This window comes from Helianthus annuus, chromosome 13 (assembly GCF_002127325.2).
Source record: "Helianthus annuus cultivar XRQ/B chromosome 13, HanXRQr2.0-SUNRISE, whole genome shotgun sequence".
NCBI classification, from domain to species: domain Eukaryota; kingdom Viridiplantae; phylum Streptophyta; class Magnoliopsida; order Asterales; family Asteraceae; genus Helianthus; species Helianthus annuus.
Window position 1 is genome coordinate 162,912,340 of NC_035445.2, and position 14,415 is coordinate 162,926,754.

Genomic DNA, 14,415 nt, shown 5'->3' on the forward strand with positions numbered 1-14,415 from the left:
TCACGGTTCTTACAACTGGAGGTAGTTCTTATTTTAGCGCAATTCTATATATATATATATATATATATATATATATATATAGAAAGGTTAACATACTTCACGGCTTATCATACTTCACGTAGGAGACAATGGTAACCGTTGGATCAGGGGTATAATCACGCATGGAACATATAATCACGCATGGGACCACATAATCACGCATGGGACCACATAATCACGCATGGGATCCAAAATCACGCACGTTATTTTGGTCAAAAAAATAATTACGCATGTTATATATTTCGTAAAGTACGTTAATGTACGTTAAGGCGTGAAGTACATTATACTTTCTCTCTCTCTCTCTCTCTCTCTCTCTCTCTCTCTATATATATATATATATATATATATATATATATATATATATATATATATATATATATATATATATATATCGGGGACTTCGCTGGCCGGGTATTAAACCCAGGCATCTAGCCGGCCCAAACCTCAAACAGCAAATGAACAACAACCATACCACAACAACCTTTGTGCTATAACCCAAAACAAAGAGACTTTTAAACTGACCACATCGCAAACCAGCTACGTCATCTTCTTCGCTAGGAGTTCACCAGCCACAAATTCCCAAACCACCCGACCTGACCACGACTCTTTGTCTCCCTTTAGAACCCAAAGGAATTGGTTTTGTTAAACAATTAAATCCCCATCATTTAATCCATTCCTTTCATCTTTAACTAACCAAATTTATAGAAAAAAAAATAAAATAAAATCAATTCACCATTATTGTACCTTCATGAACTTGAAGGGTCTTGGTTAATTCAACCATTTTGAACATAAAACTTGGTTCCATTCGTGCACTAGTATTATTTCTCAACTATATCAACTCTCAAAAACCTACAAATCTACACTAAAGTCGCGAATTTAATCGAAGATCATTTCTAGGGCTCGTAACATGTTCTTAACATATCTTCTTCATACGGACACCGATTCAGGTAATTCAAAAGTCTACTCCCCTTAGTTTTTCGAGCTCTACAAAACCCCTCTATAGATTTCTATGATAGAGGGCTTAATCTGCACTAATTTTAAATCCCCATTTCTAGGGTTCTTAGATGATGAAAATTGGGGCTTTTAGTCTTTGGCTTACATTTTGATTAAATTGATCATAGGGTTTTGTTCCTCATCATGTTAGATTAGTTTAGTGAAATTTTGGGAGTTTTTTGGATTTGTTTGATTATGTTATGAATTTTTATAGCAAAAATATATAAAAAGAAATTTTATATAAAATACGAAACAACTAAACTGGATATCTTTAATTTCATCGTAGGTTCAAGATTTAGTAATTTCATAGATTTTACGATCCATGATTATAATGTTTTGTTACTGAGTAAATAAAATAATTATTAGCAAATTTTTCTTTTAATAAATAAACGGTGGTTATATTAAAAAGGTAATTTTTGACTAAACTATATTTTTTATGATGGATTGTTTTATATAAAATTGATATTACCTAACTTACAAAAAAATATATATACACAGTTTTTACCATCACATCTTAAAACTTAAAATTTGGTTCTTATTTGAAATAAACTCATAAGATTGTTATTGGGTAAAATGTCATGTTTAGGTTAATTTTATCACGGTATAAAAATTGGTTATAGACTTAGGAATTTATTTGTATCTTTATTTTATATGTGACAAATCTTAGTAAGACAAAATTGTTGAATTTTAAGATGTTGAAATAGTATAAAAACATAGTAATCTATAAATAACAAACATTATGCTACATGTTACCTAAGTCATTATTCTTTGGTGATATTTAGTATTTTTTTAATATATATATATTAGGGTGACTATTCGTCTTTCGAGATTTCTCAAATCATGCCGTGTTTCAAAAGACTAAGCAGGAACGCAACCAGTGAGTAGTAGATTCGACTCTTTTCCCCTTTTTGCCATTAACTCTTTTTGGGGTTTATCTCGTGCTTGATTTCAAATTTATTATTTAGATTGATAACATGTCATTCGATGTGTTTCTATGTGTCACTTGTTGCTAATTTCTATTGTTTCTCTATACGTGCATCTATGTGTTACTCGCTTTGTGTCATAGGTTTCGCGTGGATCCACCACCCTGACCGGTTCCACATGGCCATGGGTCGAACTCGGTATCGCCATCATTGTTTCGTAGATTCGCCTTTCGGGGCTTGAATTTCTATGTGTTTATGGTTACTTATATTGTTATGTTTGTGTTGCTTATGAGATATATGTTGAATTCTTGTTATATTGAAAGACCTAGTTTCACATTTGATAATGCATGTTATAAAATAAGGTTTTCTAAAAATAATAAAACGAAAACGTTTTTAAATAAAAACCGGATCTATTCACCAACATGTTTGTTGACCCCAAACTTTTTTACGCGTGATACAAGTATACAAGGGTGGGCGAATTTTGAGGTGAAGATATGATATGTTGCTTTTATTTAGTTTGAATTTGTAACTTGGTATTAATATTTGAATTTTATGTTATGTGTGACAATTTAATATTGATGCTTTAAATCCTTTAACTTTTAAATAGTTTTTATAAGCTTTGAGCAATTCTCGGGCCCTGTACCATTTCGCGGTAGGTTAGTGTGTGATAGTGGAGGGACCGGGCGAAGTTTTTTTTAATGTGATTTGAGCATACGAATATATATTTTTTTGCAATTGTCTTTGAAGAGAAAATAATGAGTGATCATATTTCCAACCCTTTAGAGATGAAGAGTATGTAGAAGGTGGGATGTGATTGGTCTAAGCCCAAGGAATTTATAATGCAACAGAATAATACGGATAACAATAATTCTCATACTTTGACAACTATAACAATTATTATAAGGGAACTTTTGATAGTAGATGCTAATAATCATAACAAAATTGATTGATGAATTTCTAATACAATGAAAAATGGAGGATAATAGCTAAACTATCATTCAAACCTTCATGTATGCATGCTTGATGAATTTCTAATACAATGAAAAATGGAGGATAATAGCTAAACTATCATCCAAACCTCCATGTATGCATAATACGCCAAGCATCATTGGGCCAACCAGCATCGATTTTGGAAAAATAAAAACCAATCCTGGTGATGCTCCAATAGCATCTATTCATGCTAAACAAACTCCTACCACATAATTTAATGATTTCATCGTCGAAAACTGGAAACGTGGTTTCTTCACGAGGAGTAACGCTGTTGTTACCTTCAAACCAATAGAAACGACAATTATATTTGTTTGCTCCGTAGAAGTCCATACGGAATTTCCAAGAAACAGACTCCCCAGGGTGAATCACCTCAGCTCCACGATCGTCACATCCCACCACAACTTGTGGAACTTCTCTATTAGTAATTGTAATTCTATATGGTTCAAGCCATTTGCTCGAAGGTGGGGTGGTGTGGGCGCTCAAAATACCAAAAACATGGAACACAAAGAAAACACAAAAACTAAGTTTTAGTAAAAGACTCATAGTTAAAGCTGATATGTAAACGTATTCTCATTGTGGGTATATATAGAAAAGGAGATGGCATTTGATATGGAAAAAATTAATTCCGTTCAAAGATTTGTGATATGTAAAAAGATAATTGTTTGTGAAATACACGACAAAATATTAATTACGAGGAGACTTATTGGAACATAGGGCTCCAATACATGCATGTTAAATTTCTATTATACATACATACATTTAGTCTATAAGGTCAGGTTCATTGCCATCTAGGAATAAATTACATTAGTAATTTGTCTTTCTCTAAATTGGTGCAGTTGGGGCACGTTTTGGTAATGGGGCAAGCGGTTAAACTGTGTGTCTTAATAGGTTTACTGGTCAAACTTATCAGACCTGCTAGACCAGATTCAAAAACTATAACGCCAATTAATAAGAGAGTAAAGAAGACGGGTGATCTCTGTGATTTACTAAAATTTTGGATTTGATCATTTGCTTTTCAAAAGTATACAAATGATCCATGTGGTTTGCACTTTCTAACGCATATAGTCTCTAGCCAACATGTCAAAGGTTTCAGCAGATCCAAATTAGGAACTAATCGCGTTATAAAATGCAAACCAAGGGGACCATTCATGTGACTTTTGGCTGAGTTTAGGACTAAATGCGTTACAAAGTGCAAAGCACTAAGACCGTCCGTGTACTTTTAAAAAGACAGGGATCAAATCCAACTTTTTGGAAAACGATAAGGACTATATATAACCATAAAAAAGAATTTATACTTATAAACATCAAATTTAGAATCCACATGTTACAACATTTGACATTACACCCAATATTTACAACTGCATGTTCGAAATGCTTTCCAAGACTAAGCTTGATCAATTGTCTCAGGTGGCTTGCCTGCCGTTATCAAAGATACGATGGACGGTAGTAGGCCAGAAAATCTTGTAGCAGCTATGAGGCTAGCTGGTCAACTTACTAAAAACCGCATAAAGTCGAAGCATCTGGATCGTGAAGGGAGCAAGGGGTCAGCTGGCAAGGCACCTGTTGAAGAATCAAAGGAGGCAAAAGAAACTAAGGCCGAATCTTCCTCTCACTCTAGTACAAGTAAGAAGCGCAAGGGTAATGGAATAAACTATGCGGCTACTACAAACCCTCCTATACCAGTCACCCCCACTAAACCAAGTCGCACCTACTGGTCGCCCGAACATGAAACGCTATACTGGCCCTCACCCATTGTGTAACCATTGTAATTTCCACCACCAAGCCCATACCCCATGCCAACAGTGCACCAATTGTGGACGCCTTGGTCCCTCGGCTCATGTTTGTCGCTCTGCTCCGCGACAAGCTCCTAACCAGCACCAAACTCACCCTAATAACCAACTTGTGACCCAACTCATATACCAACCACCTCAAATCATGGCTCCACCTTCGCAGAACATGATCCAGCCCTATTACCAACCCAATCTCCCTATGATGCCACCAGCTAGAGCATGTTTTAACTGTGGTGACCCTACTCATTTTCGAAACACCTGGAAACATGTAGTCCGGGTCTGAATAACGAAACTTCTTTACTGTTTTGATTTCTAGAAAAATTGGGAAGTTCTGATATCATCATTTTGAATTTTCGTCATTTTCTTTTGTACTCAGACAATTACGTTAATGTATTGTTGACTTAGGCATTTCATTCTAATGCCATTTATTATCTTTATCGTTTAATTGTCTTTTCTTAATACAATCATTATTTCACGTTAATGTGGTTACATGTTGTTGCTATTTCACAATTCATTACCATCTCATTACATACAAATAACCGACCTGACCCGCAAGGGGCAAGGACGTGGTCATAGCCTAACCCGTAAAGGTTAGGGATACAAGTATTTCTCTATCAAGTTTTGGTTGTGGTGGTCTGGTTAGATTTATTTCGTGTGTGAGTTAGTAGCGTCATCACATGGAACCAAACATGGTCTGATAACAGAGCAGGTGAAATTTGATGAGGACATGGTGGATACGCCGCTGGTACTTCCTATATATAAGTGTGCTTATCAAATTTCAAAAGCCACGTTAGACTAATCATGCAAAGTTCTGTGTAAATTTTATTATGTAATGAATCATGATTCAAACAACGATGTGGATGTAATTTGGTAGAGGCATGGTGGATACTGTGACAACCCGAACTTTCAAGGTTAGCGTTACTTGATTTCTGGACCTCTAGCTAGTATAATTACGCTTCATGTCACATATTAAAACCGTGTGTACGCTATGTTAATCATGAATTGATTATGTGAGTTTGTATTTATTGTATAATGTGATTTAGCAAATGTTAGACGGTGAGTTATAAACCCAGTCGCACATCCTTGCACGACCACACATTTGTGAGCCGTTGATCTGCATAGAAAATCTTGGCCCAAACCCCCATCACATGAGTTTGATTCACAGTCCAAAAACCCAAACCAAGCCCAAACCGAGTGGGTCTTGAATTAAGGGGGGCCGGCCTTTGGTTTATTTTATTTACACATGATATACGTATTATTATAACACAATCATATCCCCAAACCCTAGACCTCTCTATTCGCTCATGATGGCTGTGGTAGAGCCCCCCTCCTGTTCGAGATGGTACCATGATTCGTCAAAGTTTTGGTTAGTGGATCTTATTTGTTGACTTTTGTATTTGTATGAGATGGTTTATAGGTGCATGTATTGTGTAAATAATAAATATATATATGGACGTATGATGATGATGATGCTGTGTACTTGCTAGGTGCATGTGTTGTGTAAATAATGATGATAATGGACCTGATGTGTTCGGCTATTTTGTTTATGATTGAGGCATGGCTAATATGCATAATAATAGACAAACTGTTGAGATTTATTAGTTGAGTAATGATAATGATGATTGTTATGTTGGTTAGGATAGCATAGGATAATCTTTGATGTATATCACCTACCATATCTATCACATGATCTACTGACACAGATGTCTTGATTTCGTTTTCAATTGCTTCCCACTAAATGAATCACCTATTGGACCACACATATATATTATGTAATCTTTCAAATAGTATAGTATGTGATATAAAAAGACACATGAATCTAATTGGGCCATCACCCTCTCATTAATTATATGTCAGACCTATTGAGTGACTGAACCCTTTTAATAGTGAAAGAATGAAGATGTCTTGATTGTTATTATTGGACCGATTATAGTAGGATATTCTATTTCAATCAAGAAAGCATGCGGTTGATGTTGAGCTACTCCGATGAATGGATGATAACTTGGATCATGGGAAAAGTCGGTGTAAATGGTGGTGGTTATGATTTCAATCAGACTTGTTAGTGATAGGTTAATATTAATTAGATTGTCTGTAGAAATTCATTGGGTTATTTGTTTATAGTATTGTTGGTTAATGAACGATATGTGTCTAATTGAATTAATGGAATCCTTGGTTTATGCATAGTGACATTATAAATAACTGATAGATAATGCTTTCTAAGGTGCAAGTACGGTGAATATTTGATGCGGAAAAACTGTTGTAACACTTGGGTTATGCTCGAAATGGGCTGTAACAGGTGGGGGCGGAGCTAATGGGCCGCACGGGGTTGGGCACGCACACCCTCTAGGTCAGTTGCACACGTAAATGGGCTACACAAACTGATTGGGCTGCATAATTCAGTAGTTTTGCATGAACATGAATAGGCCGAACATTTAAATGAGTTTATTAGTTTTGGGCTGCACATAATCACGAGAAGTGGCCCAGCCACACATCTATGTGAAGAAAATTGAGAAACAGACTAGCCAAATATATGAAGTAGGAGATTGTGATATGATTTTGTATTTGGCCGAAGTGTTATTACATGTAATGTTGTGGTGTGTATTATGGGCAAATGTGGGTGGTATGGTTAACTGTTATTAATTCCATGACATTATGTGTGTGCCACATGTGAAATATGAGAGTGGTGTATGTGTTTGATTATTACAAAACTGATCGGTAATGATAACTATGCTAGGATTGATTTGATCGACTTGATTACGTGATTAGTCTTAACCGAGCAAAGCAAAGGTGAGTTCATCTTTCTTGAGCATGCGTCCCGGTGGTTGGGACAGTCAGTGGGTATTCCTGGGAGGGACAAGTCTTTTGGGTAAAAACGGGAATGTTGGATAATATACTCTTCCTATCACCTTTAAAGTCCCTCCGTGTTGTTTGGTTACCAGGAAGGTAACATGGTATTAGTTAGTAGCGTTACTTAGGTTTGGCAACCTCACCCCGTACCTGGGAGGACGGGTGTTGAACTAATGACCTAGTCATGACCAATGCTTTGATAGGAGCATTGGAGAAAGGGCAATGTAAATCAGATGCCGTCTTGTATTGGGGTATTATCAACATTGTTTTCAGAATTGTATTCAATGAACTGGATTAAACACTTGGTAACTAACGTTTTCGTAAAACTATGAACTCACCAGCGTTGTCTGATACACTTGTTGCATGTTCGCAGGTCGTTAGGTATCTTGGATTTGGGGGACTTGCTGTCTGGAGTAGCTGGAGTGGTCATGGGTCGACAGGAAGGATTTATGTGACTGATTTCTTGACATTATACTTTGGTTATGAAACAGTTTAACTTGGTTAACTATTTGCTTCCGCTGAACTTATTGATTTTCGTTTAAAACTTGTTGAAGATGTTTTTATTAATAATGGGGATTTTATTTATAACTTGTATGGGTTCAATGTAATTGGCGGCTCGTTATTGGTATGTCACACGCCTAACAGGGACACTCCCTATGTGGTAATTTGGGGTGTGACAGTTTGGTATCAGAGCCACTGGTTATAGTGAACTTGGTTTTAAAACGTTTTCATAAAACCAGACTATAACCGAACAGTTCTGAAATCGACCATGACACTCAGCTTCAGATTGCAAGGTTCGTTTTTCATTTATCTTATGCATTACGTGCCTAGCGTACACCTACTTATGACATTGCATATGGCTATACACTCAGCACTATAGTATGATTGATTACATGTAATTATTTGTCTACCTTATGATGCATTGTTAGTATGGCATAACCACTAGACTTTTGTGATCTTTACTATCTTGACAACGTTCGTTTTGCTACTCGAATCTAAGGAACCTTTTGACACAAGCTAAGAGGAACTGAGATAAACATGCAAACTACATTATCATTATGGGTGCACACATAATAATAATGTGGGGTGCATGTGAGTCCCAGTGAGGCTTAGCAAGTGTGAAAGGGATTCTGACTCATTAATCGACATAACTGGGGATTCAACAATCTGTTGGGATTATGGCGATGATTGACCTCTATTCAATCTTGATCCTTATTCTTTCCACCATTCTTGTGGATGCATGTGAATCTTTGTGTAACATGTGATATTTTTTTTTATTTGCTTATAACTTCCGTAGCGCTAGTAGAAGTTCTCATAAACCACTCAACGACTAACTGGAACAGTTAAACCCATGCGGTAGTTGATAGGCGCAACTATTAGACCGAAGATGTTCTCGAACACAATGAGCTATCATCACGGGAATCCCTCATTATTTTTCTTTTACTCATGTAAGAAACTTGGTGAAACTAAGATTCTCATCAGAACCTGTTATCTCGATCTAAACCCTACAAAACTCTTAGTGTAAGCTCTTCGACATCAGCATATCGACGCAGTATGAAGAATCCCTCGTACACTAATACTTTACCCCTTGCACTTAACTATAAAATTCCCTTTGACCCCATTATACTGCCTTGTGACTTATCGTTAGTCTAACCTGGTTTTCATCCTAGCGTATCTAACTCTGCAAACGGATTTCCATAAGAACAGTTCCATCATTTCAATATTGAACTCTGAAAATGGTGATGTATTGTTATCATCACCATACCATTTCGAACGCCATTACACGCCTTTGTAATGAAACCTCTTGGCGACATATGTGATGTCCCCAGTACACCCGTCTTAGTTCAAACCTTCAAACTTGGTTGCATACATGTTCGACTAATTGCATACTCAATTACTTACATGGATCTTAGTGAATCTATTCTTATTCGCATACGAGCAGCTCGACGACTGTAGAGAACGCTCTGATTTAACCGAGATGCTACAGACTTAGCCAACTATCACCTTCATAGATAATTCTTCTTGCGCCAACACCCTCAAAGTAACGCTTCCATCGACTGGTACATCACTTTATTTCCATTTATACTTCTTGTTTGCGACCAGCTACATCCTCATCATCGGATTTGCTACTTTACTCATGATTCTAAAACAATTAGATGGAACAGATTGATGATAACCGCGTCTTGGTATATTCTTCGCGTCTCATCTTGTTGTGCTAAACCCTGTTATACGCTAATCCTCGCTTGGCTCACTCGAGGAATGAGTCATACTTAAGATCATCAAGTGCAAGAACATAAAAATAAAATTATTACTTACGTAAGGTATGCCAAGGTCAAAATTCCCTCTTGTGTGAAAGCACCATACTCATGTATAGCTTCATCGACCTCTTTGTTCCATGCTTATCTCTCTTTGACCGAAGGCTGGTCATCTTCTACAACCAACTACGACCAAAATATCACGATCAATATCAACTGAAAATCTCTTTTCCCCTCTGAATGAGCGAGTCAAGACGATACCCGTCTGAATTAGGGATTAATGCCTTACTTGAGTTTTCATCCAATCGATTGATTGAATTGCTTGAATCACCTGTTCCAAGAAATTATAATTTCTTTCTCGAATTCTCACATACGATGGCATCACCTTTGATCTTCGCTAGGGGTGACTACACCAGTTCTGATCGCCGGTAGCGATACCATATATAAACATATATCTTTTACACTCACTTTATCACCTTCACATACTTTGCTTCGAGTAAATCTTGGTGGTGCACCCAACACACGTGATTTTAAGGTTGAGCATTTTAGCCTGTAACAAACTACCTTAACACATTTCCAGTTCGGTTTATTTCGTCGACCCTTCGTTTATGATGTACGACATTCGCCTCAATTCTGGTAAGCTCTAGATATACATTAGATAACTTGCTTCGTGAAGTGTTGGCTACTTAATATACAACATCCATGATAACTAAACACTGCCTTTTTGCAAGTCCCCAAATTCGAAGGCGTATAGCTCACCCAAGTTATATTTAGTGCAACAACCCCCCCCCCCGGTCGCACATGTTAAATGCATCAGGCAATGCCATACAGATGTATGACACACTCGTATTTCAACTTTTGTGAGCATCTCTTGAGCTTAGCATAACTTGTCACAACATTCTTCATTATCAAGCTCCTATTAACTCAACTTGTGTTTCTACTTAAGAGCAAGACATTTTTAGTTTAACACAATTAACACAAACTCTATTACCTCAAACACTCATTCATGCATAACACTCACATAACGGTAATTCGGGGAATTACGGAATTACACATGGGTTGTACTCGAACGTTGATGAACAATTAGAACACTATTCCTGAACAAATAAAGAAATATAACTTATGTGAATTTATATTTTATCTGACTTTATATGCTATATGACTTATATATTATTTAGTGAACTTTCGTGAAACCGTATTTAACTACGTGTTTAGTGAATTATCGACAAACTCATAATTGGAGCCTGGAGTATAATATAGCCTAAATTTCGAGGCCGAAATTTCTGTAACATGGGGAGGATGTGACACCCGAGCAAAATCCGCAATAATCCTAATTTCCTCACTTCACTCCTCAGTTCTTACTTATCAAATTTCGGGACGAAATTTCTTTTAAGTTGGGGATGATGTGACAACCCGAACTTTCAAGGTTAGCGTTACTTGATTTCTGGACCTCTAGCTAGTATAATTACGCTTCATGTCACATATTAAAACCGTGTGTACGCTATGTTAATCATGAATTGATTATGTGAGTTTGTATTTATTGTATAATGTGAGTTAGCAAATGTTAGACGGTGAGTTATAAACCCAGTCGCACATCCTTGCACGACCACACATTTGTGAGCCGTTGATCTGCATAGAAAATCTTGGCCCAAACCCCCATCACATGAGTTTGATTCACAGTCCAAAAACCCAAACCAAGCCCAAACCGAGTGGGTCTTGAATTAAGGGGGGGCCGGCCTTTGGTTTATTTTATTTACACATGATATACGTATTATTATAACACAATCATATCCCCAAACCCTAGACCTCTCTATTCGCTCATGATGGCTGTGGTAGAGCCCCCCTCCTGTTCGAGATGGTACCATGATTCGTCAAAGTTTTGGTTAGTGGATCTTATTTGTTGACTTTTGTATTTGTATGAGATGGTTTATAGGTGCATGTATTGTGTAAATAATAAATATATATATATGGACGTATGATGATGATGATGCTGTGTACTTGCTAGGTGCATGTGTTGTGTAAATAATGATGATAATGGACCTGATGTGTTCGGCTATTTTGTTTATGATTGAGGCATGGCTAATATGCATAATAATAGACAAACTGTTGAGATTTATTAGTTGAGTAATGATAATGATGATTGTTATGTTGGTTAGGATAGCATAGGATAATCTTTGATGTATATCACCTACCATATCTATCACATGATCTACTGACACAGATGTCTTGATTTCGTTTTCAATTGCTTCCCACTAAATGAATCACCTATTGGACCACACATATATATTATGTAATCTTTCAAATAGTATAGTATGTGATATAAAAAGACACATGAATCTAATTGGGCCATCACCCTCTCATTAATTATATGTCAGACCTATTGAGTGACTGAACCCTTTTAATAGTGAAAGAATGAAGATGTCTTGATTGTTATTATTGGACCGATTATAGTAGGATATTCTATTTCAATCAAGAAAGCATGCGGTTGATGTTGAGCTACTCCGATGAATGGATGATAACTTGGATCATGGGAAAAGTCGGTGTAAATGGTGGTGGTTATGATTTCAATCAGACTTGTTAGTGATAGGTTAATATTAATTAGATTGTCTGTAGAAATTCATTGGGTTATTTGTTTATAGTATTGTTGGTTAATGAACGATATGTGTCTAATTGAATTAATGGAATCCTTGGTTTATGCATAGTGACATTACAAATAACTGATAGATAATGCTTTCTAAGGTGCAAGTACGGTGAATATTTGATGCGGAAAAACTGTTGTAACACTTGGGTTATGCTCGAAATGGGATGTAACAGGTGGGGGCGGAGCTAATGGGCCGCACGGGGTTGGGCACGCACACCCTCTAGGTCAGTTGCACACGTAAATGGGCTACACAAACTGATTGGGCTGCATAATTCAGTAGTTTTGCATGAACATGAATAGGCCGAACATTTAAATGAGTTTATTAGTTTTGGGCTGCACATAATCACGAGAAGTGGCCCAGCCACACATCTATGTGAAGAAAATTGAGAAACAGACTAGCCAAATATATGAAGTAGGAGATTGTGATATGATTTTGTATTTGGCCGAAGGGTTATTACATGTAATGTTGTGGTGTGTATTATGGGCAAGTGTGGGTGGTATGGTTAACTGTTATTAATTCCATGACATTATGTGTGTGCCACATGTGAAATATGAGAGTGGTGTATGTGTTTGATTATTACAAAACTGATCGGTAATGATAACTATGCTAGGATTGATTTGATCGACTTGATTACGTGATTAGTCTTAACCGAGCAAAGCAAAGGTGAGTTCATCTTTCTTGAGCATGCGTCCCGGTGGTTGGGACAGTCAGTGGGTATTCCTGGGAGGGACAAGTCTTTTGGGTAAAAACGGGAATGTTGGATAATATACTCTTCCTATCACCTTTAAAGTCCCTCCGTGTTGTTTGTTTACCAGGAAGGTAACATGGTATTAGTTACTAGCGCTACTTAGGTTTGGCAACCTCACCCCGTACCTGGGAGGACGGGTGTTGAACTAATGACCTAGTCATGACCAATGCTTTGATAGGAGCATTGGAGAAAGGGCAATGTAAATCAGATGCCGTCTTGTATTGGGGTATTATCAACATTGTTTTCAGAATTGTATTCAATGAACTGGATTAAACACTTGGTAACTAACGTTTTCGTAAAACTATGAACTCACCAGCGTTGTCTGATACACTTGTTGCATGCTCGCAGGTCGTTAGGTATCTTGGATTTGGGGGACTTGCTGTCTGGAGTAGCTGGAGTGGTCATGGGTCGACAGGAAGGATTTATGTGACTGATTTCTTGACATTATACTTTGGTTATGAAACAGTTTAACTTGGTTAACTATTTGCTTCCGCTGAACTTATTGATTTTCGTTTAAAACTTGTTGAAGATGTTTTTATTAATAATGGGGATTTTATTTATAACTTGTATGGGTTCAATGTAATTGGTGGCTCGTTATTGGTATGTCACACGCCTAACAGGGACACTCCCTATGTGGTAATTTGGGGGTGTGACAGATACGCCGCTGGTACTTCCTATATATAAGTGCCTCTGTCAAATTATCAAAAGCATCGTTAGACTAATCACGAGAGATTTTGTTAGCTTTTGTGTTTCTGTGGTTGATGATTTAATTCTCTGGTGTAGACTTTCCCTTAAATCATAGTCAATCCTCAAAATGCCGTTCTTAGGCTTCACGATGTGATACTCACATCGCTTAAGATAGGCTATCTCATACCTAATTTTGCATGTTTTTCACTCCCGTATCTCCGGCACTAAAAAAATGATTCCTTAACTAGGTATTCAATCCTTACCAAGAACGTTACCGCCTCAAACGGATCTAAACCCTACTCCTGATAAATCTTAGCATGAGTGTACTATTAGCATTCTTAATACATGTGTTTAACACTCATCACCTAACGTTCATAAAAGGCGGTACGAATCTAAGATGAGAGTTCTTATTGCAATTCCTTAATCCAACTAGTATCACCCACACTTATTAGAAACACTACACACCTTTCTTGTGACAACCCGAACTTTTAAGGTTAGCGT